Genomic DNA, 13,820 nt, shown 5'->3' with positions numbered 1-13,820 from the left:
TCATTGAATACTCATTCAATTTTTTGAGAATGACATAGCCTTCTCTGTGCTCCTTTCTGGAAGCTTTTCTTGAAAACCCTCAACAATTTATTCATGCAGAGGAATTTTCACATCATCTATTTCATTTCTCCCCTCCCCATGGAATTTTAATGTAATTTATAATATTGAATCATCCCAGTAATGATCATGATAATATATTTATTTATTTGGATTGCTTTTTAGATCCCTCATGAAATATTTGTTGTATTAATCCATTCTCACACTGCTATAAAGAACTGCCTGAAACTAGGTAATTTATGAAAAAAGCGTTTTAATTGACTCACAGTTGTGCATGACTGGGGAGGCTTTAGAAAACATAATCATGGCAGTAGGGAAAGGAGAAGCAAGTACCTTCTTCACAAGGTGGCAGGAGAGAGAAAGAAAGAGAGAGAGAGAAAGAGAGAGAGAGAGAGAGAGAGAGAGAGAGAGAGGGCAGGTAAAACTGCCACTGTTAAACCATTAGATCTCCTGAGAACTCTCTCACTATCATGAGAACAGCACAAGGGAAACCGCCTCCATGATTGAATCACCTCCTACCAGGTATCTCCTCAACACCTGGGGATTACAATTCGAGATGAGATTTGGGTCGGGATGCCGAGCTAAGCCATATCATTTATATTTCTTTCCATAGGTCCTCCAAAATTATTGCTAACTTTTACTCTGAGACATTGTACATTTTGTTTCCATTATGAGTTGGATCGTTAGCTAATATGCATTTTGAAATAAATACTGCTAAATATTGGGAGTGTTTAATATTTCTATTTAGTAATGTATTATTTATCATTTGATTCTAGGTTTATGATAATATACACATGTTTAATAACTCATGAATGTAAACTGAAGTCATGAAACACTCATTATTATCTCTGTGTACTGCACATGCCCATATATAAGAAATTATCCAATAGCCTTGGCATAGGGACCATGTCTTTTAGCTACCCCTCAACATTTATTATTTAAATAAGAGGTGTTTACCTTTATCTAACATTCATAAAATCTGTGTCCTCATTTGCATGGTTATATGGATTTGGATTTTGCTCTCTGCTGTTCCAGAGTTCCTTGGACAGCTTCCTGAAAATCAGCTCACTAAACATATACATATGTAGGCACTACACACAGACTCTCTCTCTCAACACACACACACGCGCACACACACACACATATAGTGAGAGACTGAATTATTGATTGATTGATTGATTGATTTTGAGGAATTGACTCATGATTGTTCAGACTAACAAGGCCAAGTCTAAATTATATAGAACAGGATAGCAGGCTGGACACTCAGAAAAGAGTTATTGCATTCTTGTGCTCAAAATCTGCAGGACAGAACAGGCAAGCTACAAATTCAGGCTGTATTTCTACATTGCAGTCTTGAGCTAGATTTTATTCTTCTTCAGGAAACTGAAGTCTTCGCTCTTAAGGCAGTGAAGTGATTGGACGAGGCCCACTCACATTATGGAGAGTAATTTGCACTACTTAAAATTGACTGATTTAAATGTTAATCACATGTAAAATAATATCTTCACAGCAACATTTAGACTAGAGTTTGACCAAACATCTAGACATCATATCCTAGCCAAGCTGACATATCAAATTAAACATTATCCTTAACGAGGAAAGATTACCCAAGGCACCTAAACCATGGCTAGGTAGGTAAAGAGGTATTGAATAATAATTCAACATGCTTGTTGTAAAGAACTCTGTTTTGTTACATACGGAACAAAATTTTGTCACAATAAAAAGGATTATGTTTTTCAACTATTTTCTGGTCACCTAAGTTTTTTCCCTTTTGTTGACTTCTTCAATTCTCAGGATAAATATGTGATGCAGAGGTAATCACATTCTTTGCCCCAGGGTTTTTTTTTGGTCAGAATTTAATGGAATACTATACATAGAAGCAGCTAGCAAGCTGCTGAATATGTAAATAGACACACGGTGAAAGTTGATGGTTACCTTGCTTTCATTATTATTGATGCTAAGAGCAGATATTTTTTCTATTTTCATACACACAAGAAATTTGAATGCGGTGAATATTTACGTGATGAAACAAAGTCCAAAACAATCAATCGTTCTATGTTTGCTTCAAATAAATATTCTTAAATATTTTTCACTACGAAAATGATATTTATACTAGATAGTAAAAAAAAAAGACAGGTAGCTAAAGAAAATGTATTAATCTCCTCCCATAATGCGAATGCCAAACTTGCGCATGTTTTCTTATATAAGAAACTGCAACTTAGTAGTGTAGGTTATCCTTGCATTAAGGAGTACTCAGAGTGCTTAACTTCTGCCAGGTTCATAGTGTATTTTTAAAATAATTCACCACATTATAAGTTATTCAAATACATACCAAGCATACAATTTTCTTTGTAATAGCATGTACCCTCTTTCTCTGAGTTTTTGTGTTTGCAAGAATTTTTACATATATTAACTCATTTGATCAGCAGGAGTAAAATCCATAATACATGCCTTGGGTTCATTCTTAAGATTAAATAAACTAATCCAGGTTTAGCATTTAGAATATGGATACAATAATTCAGTAAACAGCGTTATTGTTAGTCTTGCTTATTCTGAAAACACATATTTTAATCTCCTTTATATAGAAAACAATGCCATTGGTTTGGAAAATTTACATGATGGGTTAAGGTCACAAAGCAATAAAATGGCCTGTGTTTGTTCTAAATGTTTTTAAAACATAGTTTCTTTACTTTCTAATTATAAATATGATATTTGCTCATAGAAAGCAAAAAAAAAAAGTGTCTTCCTATAACCCCCATTTCTGCTGTCCCGACTTAATGTTAAATGTACAAACAGCATACTTCCACAATTTTCTGTGCTGTAAAAAATGCATAATCAACCTGCCGACAATCAGAAAAGGGGGTGTTTGAATGTTGCTTGTTTCTGCGAAAGTGGATTGACTGATTGTTTCTGCGAAAGTGGATTAATTGATCCACGAAATGGATTGATCATGCCATGTGGATTGATTCATAACCTGCATTTCTCACTTAATTACATATAATAACTCTGTCGATCTGTTTTTTTAGGGATTAATATTCTGAAGTTATTACTCTGACAATGCAAAATGCAGTTGTCAAGTTAAATTTTAATTTTTATAAATCCACAGATGCCGAAATTTTCCAATGTCATTTGAGCTATTGGTTTATGTCTGTGGTTTGGAATAAATACTAAATTACTCTATTATTATTATATCTTTAGTATCTGTTATGAGAACTGTCCCTCATTGCTATTTTTAATTGAGGTTGGCATTGCATATTGAATTTCATTTACACTTCCAAATGAAATTTAATATCAGTTTGTTTTGATGGTCTCAAAATATATCACATTGCTATTTAATTAACATAAAAATGTAAGTGAATTTGAGGAAATGTATCAACTCTTACATAGTGATTTATTTCTTTTTTCACATTTTATTTTCTTGTTCTAAATAGGTACAATTTAACCCGTCCCAAAAATTCTGTAAAATACTTTAAATTTTGATATGCTTCACATTTTATATTCATATCTCCTCAAGTCATAATACGGCATGGAACTTAGCTCATGTCAAACCTCGGGAAATCAATCTATTAACCTTTGTAAAACTGGTTGTTCTCAAAGTTCTAACTGCTAACGAACCTTTATAATTCTGGATTTTCTCCCACTTTCTCCCTCTATCACTGTTTGATCCATATTCTATTTCATAGGTTATTAAAGCAGAACTTGGGCAAAACTACAAATGGATTTTGAAGGACTGGTTCTGAAAATTGTATTTTCTGCGCCATCTCTACTCCTCCCAGAATAATTCAATGATAAATCTTTGTGAATAAATCTTATGCTGGAGAGCCTGCATTTTATTAATGAGTATTTCTACCTAAGATCTTGAGAGTTTAGCCACGTGGTTACACCTTCTTTGATCTCTCCATGGAAAATGTAGTTGTGTTTGCCATATAAGGAAATATTAGATACATTTTTCCTTCTAGTGTGATCTAACTTTTCCATTATATGTTCAAACTAATTATTATTGTTATATTGGGAAGCTGTTAATTTTAAGATATTTCTTTTCCATCTCCCTATATAATTAGAATTTCTCATATTGCTCATTGGCTTTTGTTTTATTTTGTTGAGTTTCCGGTTTTTATATAATTAAGGCTATCATCTATACACTTGCTATGTTATGTTTCCTCATTAAGACAAAGTCGTAATGCACCTTCACCACCAGCCATCCCCTCCCCACTGCAGCAGCAACATAAATGGTATTAATAGCCTGAATATGTCTTTCCATATACATAAACCACAAGATTTATTATTAAATTGTAACTATATTCAGAATATTCTCCAGATTATTTCTTGTCATAATCTTGATAGCTCACGATACACTGTGAACATTCTTGTGAGTTTTTAGGTTATTAGGGTTTTATGTTTTAAAGTTCAACCCTTTAGCACATTTGAAAAGAATTTTCATGTACGCAGTGAATGATTTCTCCTGCAATTATAAACTCTGCCCACAGCATTTGAATTGTTGAATTGTTGTTCTTTCTCAATTCTTAAGCTGATGCCACAATTGTTTTCATTATTTTAGCTTTTGAATACGGTTTAAAGACAAATATCCCTCTCCAATTTTTGTAGATTTTCCTTTAATTCTTTACCATTTTTGGTTGTTGTTCAGATGATACTGGATACTATTTTTTCTCAATTTAAAAAAGGTAACTTTGGAATATTTAATATAATTAACTTACTTACAGTATTAGAGGTTCCAGGATAATAAATGTATATTGATTCACTGTAGTTAGTATATTCAGAACAATTTGGAATTTTTCATTATTTTTTTGTTTTTTTGGAGGGAAGTTTTTAAAAATAAAATCTGACTAATCCTTGCCAATCTGATTCCTAGTTATGTTGTTTTAAAAAACATTTCTTCTCTGAATGGATTTTTAACCAATTTTTCTAAAAGTAAATATTGTTGGTACATAAAAAAGCTACTATTTTATTTTCTTGTTTTCCATCTATTCATTAAGACATGAGTTTCCATCATTCTTTATGAGATTCTTTTGGATTCTCTGCATTAATAATCGTATTTTACAAGACTCAATCCACTGAAACATTACATAGCCTTGTAGTCGATAAAGCCTCCATATTGTTGTACAGAGAAGGTGAACAAAAAAGTCTTCGTTTTGGGGTTTTCCTCTCTTCACACCCTCCATCACTATCTTATGGTGTTCTGCGGTACACAGATCCATGCCCACAGGTAAACTTGCAGAGTAAATTTGCTGCCATTTCTCCACAGTCACAAGTCACTCAAATTCAAAAGGGCCTTTAAAAAATTTAACAATAGAGCTTAAAATCAGCTAGAAGGACAGTTTATTGTACGTTTGATCAGTGTACCTGAATGTGACGGGAAGAATGAAACCAAGTTGGAAAACACTCTTCAGGATATTGTCCAGGAGAACTTTCCCAACCTAGCAAGGCAAGCCAACATTCAAATTCTGGAAATACAGAGCACAACACAAAGATATTCCTCAAGAAGAGCAACCCCAAGGCACACAATTGTCAGATTCACCAGGCTTGAAATGAAGGAAAAGTGCTAAAGGCAGCCAGAGAGGAATATCAGGTTACCCACAAAGGGAAGCCCAGCAGACTCACAGTGGATCTCTCACAGAAACCCTACAAGCTACAAGAGAGCGAGGGCCAATATTCAACGTCCTAAAAGAAAATAATTTTCAACCCAGAATTTCATATCCAGCCAAACTAAGCTTCATAAGTAAAGGAGAAATAAAATTATTTACAGACAAGCAACTGCTGAGAGATTTCATCACCACCAGGCCTGCCCTACAAGAGCTCCTGAAGGAAGCACTAAACATGGGAAAGATCAACCAGTACCAGCCACTGCAAAAAAATCAAAAACATACCAAACTGTAAAGACCATCAACACTATGAAGAAACTGCATCAACTAACGGGCAAACCAACCAGCTAATGTCAAAATAACAGGATCAAATTCACACATAACAATATTAACCTTAAATGTAAATGAGCCAAATGCCCCAATCAAAAGACACAGACTGGCAAATTGGATAAAAAGTCATGACCCACTGGTGTGCTGTATTTAGGAAACCCATCTCATGTGCAAAGACATACATAGACTCAAAATAAAGGGATGGAGGAAGATTTACCAAGCAAATGGAGAGCAAGAAAAGGCAGGGTTGCAATCCTAGTCTCTGATAAAACAGACTTTAAGTCAACAAAGATAAAAAGATACAAAGAAGGGCATTACATAATGGTAAAGGGATCAATGCAATAAGAAGAGTTAACGATCCTAAATATATATGCACCCAATACAGGAACACCCAGATTCATAAAGCAAGTTCTTAACAAACTACAAAGAGACTTAGACTCCCACACAACAATAGTGGGAGACTTTAACACCCCACTGTCAATACTAGACAGATCAACAAGACAGAAAATTAACAAGGATATCAAGGACTTGAACTCAAATCTGGACCAAGTAGACCTAATAGACATCTACAAAACTCTCCACCCCAAAACCACAGAATACTCATTCTTCTCAGCACATCGCACTGATTCTAAACTTGACCACATAATGGAAGTAAAACACTCCTCAGCAAATTCAAAAGAATGGAAATCATAACAGTCTCTCAGACCACTGTGCAATCAAATTAGAACTCAAGATGAAGAAACTCACTCAAAAACCACACAACTACATGGAAACAAAACAACCTCCTCCTGAATGACTACTGTATAGATAATGAAATGAAGGCAGAAATAAATATGTTATTTGATACCAAAGAGAACAAAGACACAACGTACCAGAATCTCTGGGACACATTTAAAGCAGTGTCAAGAGGAAAACTTTTAGCACTAAATACCTACCAGAGAAGAGAGGAAAGATCTAAAAATGGCACCCTAATGTCACAATTAAAAGAACTAGAGGAGCAAGATCAAACTCAAAAGCCAGCAGAAGGCAAGAAATAACTACGATTGAAGCAGAACTGAAGGAGATAGAGACACACAAAAAAAAAAACCCTTAAAAAAATCAGTAAATCCAAGAGCTGGTTTTTTGAAAAGAAGAACAAAATAGATAGACCACTAGCCAGGCTAATAAAAAAGAGAGAAGATTAAAATAGATGCAATAAAAAATGATAATGGAGATACCACCACCAATCCCACAGAAATACAAACTACCATTGGAGACTACTACAAACACCTCTATGCAAATAAACCAATAAATCTAGAAGAAATGGATAAATTCCTGGACACTTACACCCTCCCAAGACTAAACCAGGAAGAAGTTGAATTCCTGAATAGACTAATGACAAGGTCTGAAGTTGAGGCAACAATTAATAGCCTACCATCCAAAAAAAGCCCAGGTCCAGATGAGTTCACAGCCAAATTCTGCCAGAGGTACAAAAAGGAGCTGGTATCATTCCTTCTGAAATTATTCCAAACAACACAAAAAGAGAGAATCCTCTCTAACTCATTTTATGAGTATAACATCAGCCTGATACTAAAACCTGGCAGAGACACAACTAAAAAACAAAATTTCAGGCCAATATCCATGATGAACATTGATGCAAAAATCTTCAATATAATACTGGCAAACTGAATCCAACAGCACGTCGAAAAGCTTATCCGTCATGATCAACTCAGCTTTATCTCAGGGATGCAAGGCTGGTTCAACATACACAAATCTATAAATGTAATCCATCACATAAACAGAACCAAAGATAAAAACCACATGATTATCTCAATAGAGGCGGAGAAGGCCTTCAACAAAATTGAACAGCCCTTTGTGCTAAGAACTCTCAATAAACTAGGTATCAATGGATCGTATCTCAAAATATGACAAGAGGAAAACTTTTAGCACTAAATACCTACCAGAGAAGAGATGAAAGATCTAAAAATGGCACCCTAACATCACAATTAAAAGAAGAGGAGCAAGATCAAACTCAAAAGCCAGCAGAAGGCAAGAAATAACTATGATTGAAGCAGAACTGAAGGAGATAGAGACACAAAAAAACCTTTTAAATCAGTAAATCCAGGAGCTGGATTTATGACAGACCCACAGCCAATATCATACTGAGTGGGCAAAAACTGGAAGCATTCCCTTCGAAAACTGGCACAAGACAAGGAGGCCCTCTCTTACCACTCCTATTCAACATAGTATTGGAAGTTCTGGCCAGGGCAATCAGGTAAGGAAAAGAAATAAAGTGTATTCGAATAGGAAGAGAGGACATAAAATTGTCTTGTTTGTAGATGACATGATTGTATATTTAGAAAACTCCATCATCTCAGCCCAAAATCTCCTTAAACTGATAGGCAAATGCAGCAAAGTCTCAGGATACAAAAGCAATGTGCAAAAATTGCAAGTATTCCTATACACCAATAATAGACAGAGAGCCAAATCAAGAGTGCACTCTCATTCACAATTGCAACAAAGAGAATAAAATACCTAGGTATACAACTAGCAAGGGATGTGAAGGACCTCTTCAAGGATAACTACAAACCACTACTAAAGGAAATAAGAGAGGGCACAAACAGATGGAAAAACATCCCATGCTCATGGTTAGGAAGAATCAATATAAAAATGGCCATACTGCCCAAAGTAATTTATAGATTCAGTGCTATCCCCATCAAGCTACCAATGACTTTTTTCACAGAATTGGGAAAAAAACACGTTAAACTTCATATGGAACCAAAAAAGAGCATGCATAGCCAAGACAATTCTAAGGGAAAAACAAACAAACAAAGAAAAACCTGGACGCATCATGCTGCCTGACTTCAAACTATATTACAAGGCTACTGTAATCAAATCAGCATGGTACTGGTACAAAAACAGAGATATGGATCAATGGAACGGAACAGAAGCCTCAGAACGCCACACAGCTACAGCCATCTGATCTTTGACAAACTTGACAAAAACAAGTGATGTGGAAAGGATTCCTTATTTAATAAGTGGTGTTGGGAAAACTGGCTAGCCATATACAGAAAGCTGAAACTGGATGCCTTCCTTAACACCTTACACAACAATTAACTGTAGATATATTAAAGATTTAAACATTAGGCCTAACACCATTAAAATCTCGAGAAGAAAACCTAGGCAATACCATTTAGGACATAGGCATGGACAAGGAATTCATGACTAAAACACCAAAAGCAATGGCAACAAAAGCCAAAATAGACAAATGGGATCTAATTAAACTTAAGAGCTTCAGCAGGGCAAAAGACAGTATCAATAGAGTGAACTGGAAACAAACAGAATGGGAAAAAATTTTTGCAATCTACACATTAGACAAAGAGCTAATATCCAGAATCCACAGAGAACAACAAATTTACAAGAAAAAAGCAAAAAAACCCATCAAAAAGTGGGCAAAGTATATGAACAGACACTTTTCAAAAGAAGGCATTTATGCAGCCAATAAATACATTTTAAAAAGCTCATTATCACCAGTCAAAATTAGAGAAATGCAAATAAAACCACATTGAGATACTGTCTCACACCAGTTAGAATGGTGATCATTAAAAAATCAGGAGACAACAGATGCTGGAGAGGATGTGGAGAAAAAGAAACACTTTTACACTGTTGGTAGGAGTTTAAAATAATTCAACCATTGTGGAAGACAGTGTGGCGATTCCTCAAGGATCTAGAAATAGAAACACCATTTGACCCAGCAATCCCATTACTGGGTATATACCCAAAGGATTATAAATCATTCTATTATAAAGACGTATGCACACGTATGTTTATTGTCGCACTGTTCACAATAGCAAAGACTTGGAACCAACTCAAATGCCCATCAATGATAGACTGGATAAAGAAAATGTGGCACATATACACCATGGAATACTATACAGACAAAAAATTATGAGTTCATGTTCTTTGCAGGGACGTGGATGAATCTGGAAATCATCATTCTCAGCAAACTGACACAAGAACAGAAAACAAAACACTGCATGTTCTCACTCATAAGTGGGTGTTGAACAATGAAAACACAGGGACACAGGGAGGGGAACATCACACACTGGGGCCTGAGGGATGGGGAGATATGGGAGGAATAGCAGGGGGTGGGGGGATTGGGAGGGACAGCATTAGAAGAAATACCTAATGTGAATGACAGGGCGATAGATGTAGCAAACCACCACCATGGCATGTGTATACCTATGTAACAAACCTGCATGATCTGCACATGTACCGCAGAGCTTGAAGTATAATAAATAAATAAATAAATAAATAAATAAATAAAATATATTCTTGAAGATGTTAAGAGTAAATCTTGTTGTACTTATGCTCTTGGAAATTATTGAGAGGTTTTGTGTTCTTACCACAAAACAACTATGTGAGGCTATGCATATGTTAATTAGCTCGATGTAGCCATTTTATAATGTATATCTATTTCAAACCATTATGTTTTACATGATAAATATATACAATTAAATCTGTCATTTTAAAATAAACAAGTATTTTTACATGTATTGCTTCATTAAATCCTGAAATCACAGGATGTAGGTGAAAATGAGATATATGGCATAGATTTATTATTAAGATTGAAATAATTGGTATAAATTCAATCAACCTGCTGTCTGAAAAACAAGTGATCAGGAAATGTTAATAATTATCCATGTTATTATTAATACTAGCAATCTGTTTTATTTTCTCCTTTGTATAGAAAAGAGAACTTGAGATAGCAGAGGTGCTTGTTTAAAATACCAAGAAGCCCAAGTTATTTAGTAACAAAATCCTTTTAACCTAATTTGTTACAAATCATAAAGATATAAACTGAAGAAGTTAATAATCTCTCCCAGCTTCTCTGCTCCACAGTCCTAATATTTAAAAGATATACGCATGTCATTCTGGATATAAAACTCAATGTAATATGGTATCTCTTTGCAAACACATCGAATACTTTTCTTCAAGTACATTTTGATTGCATAGTATGGCAATTTTAATATGTCATCATGTCTCTGGAAATTTGTTAAAGTGTTAGTGAGTTGTCTTCAAGACTTAATGAATGATAATATTTAAAATACAAAAGACATGAAAGGAAATAAGGAATATTTATATTAATAAGTGGTAACTTGTATTATAAAGCAATAATGAAAGAATGCAGCACTGACACAGAAATTGCCAGCTGAAATGATCGTATTGCTTTAAATAGGGCTTAGCCAACTAATTAATGTATGTTGTATTGCCCCTAAAATAATTTTTAATAATTTTGCTTCTGGATACTTTATAAGCATTATTTCTATTGTGAATAAACCTGTTTTTATTGTATTTTCTTACTTCTTCTTGCTGTTATATGGGGAAGTTATTGATTTCTGTATATTTTATTTCTGCCTGCATACATACCTAACTAAATTCTCTTACTAGTTCTCATCATTTTTCAGTTCATTCTAGAATGATGATCATGTTATGTATGTCAGGGATCCATTGCAACATTAAAACCAACCTACATGCTGCATTACCATAATCAGTAAATGGTATATGCTGTCCATGCCCTCTCCTTCCTAACTACCCCATACATCTTTCTGACTTCTACCCCTTTAGGTGTGGTTAATATTTACCATCAGTTGACTTTCATGAAGGCAGTTTATGCTACATTATATGGGTGAGCCTCATCTAAGCAGTTGAAGGTCTTACAGTGCTTGGATTTGAAGCTCATCCCATTGTAGACACTTTCTAGCTGTATGGCCTTGGCAAAGTTTTGAACTCTCAGTGCCTCAGTTTGTTCATCTATAAAATGAGAATAATAGTAATCATGAAGATGAAGTGAGTTAATAGATGCAGCCACTTCGAACAGAACCTGCCATGTAGAAAGTACTAAACACATAATTATGATAACATTTAAGGGTGCACTATAATACTGATGTTTCAATTTGTCTGGTATTTACATTACACATATTACCACATCTTGGTGGTTTAGCAAATATATTCTAAACAGGATGCCAACTTTTAACAATAAACGTGCTTTGTTAATGATATGACCTACTATAGATTTGTATTTGCATTCGTGTTGATTTTCAGCAAAATTATTTTCACATTTTTAACTGAATCTGATGAGAAATGTGTGTTTGATGTCATATAGAGTTCTAATAAGGATTAAATGATGTAATTCATAGAAAAGACTAATAACAATTACTACAAATGGTTTTATTATCTCATTCTTGTGGATTCTTCATCGGAAGCTTTAAAACCTTGGGTAGTTTCTTTCAGTTGGCATAACACTTGGCTGCCCTAGCTTCTTTTATGTTGTTAAATTACAAAACTATCTTTCTTACTTAATTTTGGTTTATTCATAAATGCAATATTTACACATTATATCCAATGGAATAAGGCAAATAAACATAAGGAAGTTTCTAATTCTTCTCATTCTCCACTCTATTTCCATCGCCCTGAGATGGTGGACGGAAATACCTTGGTGCATATCCTTGAACTAGTTTCTTTCCTTCTCCAGCTCAAACAGGTAGATACCTACAAACACATAAGTAAGGTTTTCATTACTATTGTGTGTTTTACAAATTTTTTATCCTAAATATATTATTATGCAACTTTTTGTCTTGTGACAAAATATTTTAGGACATCCCTCTATATCAGTGATTGTCAATTGGGGGAGATTTTGCCCACCCCCAACATTTGGCAATATCTGGAGACATTTTTGGTTGATGTAACTGGAGCAGGGGGTGGGGTGCTAATGGCATTTATTGGGTAGAGGTCAGGGATGCTGTCAAACATTCTATAATGCACAGGATAGCCATCCTCCCAGCCAACAAAGAATTATCCCATCCAAAATACCAATAGTGCCAAGGTTGAGAAACCCTGTTCTGGAACAACAGGGTTACAGCTATTTATATAAGTAGTTGTACCATATTCCATGATAATGGCAAGCCAGAATTTGCTCAGTTCTACTAGTGATTAATTGAATTAGTGGTTTCTAGTGTTTTCTACCACAAATAAATGTGGCAATACACACTCTTGTCCTTAGATCTTCATATACTGATGCTTTTCTTTCCCTTGAATGGACTCCCCAAAGTGAGGTTGCTGAGTCAGTTTTCAAGGGTTTAATAGATATTTTTGTAAATGATTTTTCGTAATAATTCACACCATGTCATTAATGAATAAGAATGCCATTTGTTCAGCATTCTTTTTAGGAACTAGATGTTACAAATCTTTTGTAATTTTGGCCAGTTAGAATGGTGATTATTAAAAAAATCAGGAGACAACAGGTGCTGTAGAGGATGTGGAGAAAAAGGAATACTTTTGCACTGTTGATTTTAGTGTAAATTAATTCAACCTTTGTGGAAGACAGTGTGGCAATTCCTCAAGGATCTAGAACTAGAAATACCATTTGACCCAGCAATTCCATTATTGGGTATATACCCAAAGGATTATAAATCAATCTATTATAAAGACACATATACAGGTATGTTTATTGTGGCACTGTTCACAATAAAGACTTGGAACCAACCCAAATGGCCATCAATGATAGACTGAATAAAGAAAATGTGGCACATATACACCATGGAATACTATACAGACATAAAAAATGAAGTTCATGTTCTTTGCAGGCACATGGATGAATATGGCCAAACTTCATGCCTCATTGTTACTTTAATGTGCTTTTCCCTAATTTAGTTAAGTTTGAACAGTATTTCAAATATTTATTAACTAGTTGGATATTTCCTATTAATCCCTATTGTTATCTTTTGCAGATTTATTCTGTCATCTTACTTTTTCTGGAGACAGTGTCATGCTCAAGATGGAGTACAGTGTCGT

This window comes from Cebus imitator, unplaced genomic scaffold, assembly GCF_001604975.1.
Source record: "Cebus imitator isolate Cc_AM_T3 unplaced genomic scaffold, Cebus_imitator-1.0 Scaffold492, whole genome shotgun sequence".
In the NCBI taxonomy this organism is placed as follows: domain Eukaryota; kingdom Metazoa; phylum Chordata; class Mammalia; order Primates; family Cebidae; genus Cebus; species Cebus imitator.
This window is presented reverse-complemented; position numbering follows the sequence as displayed.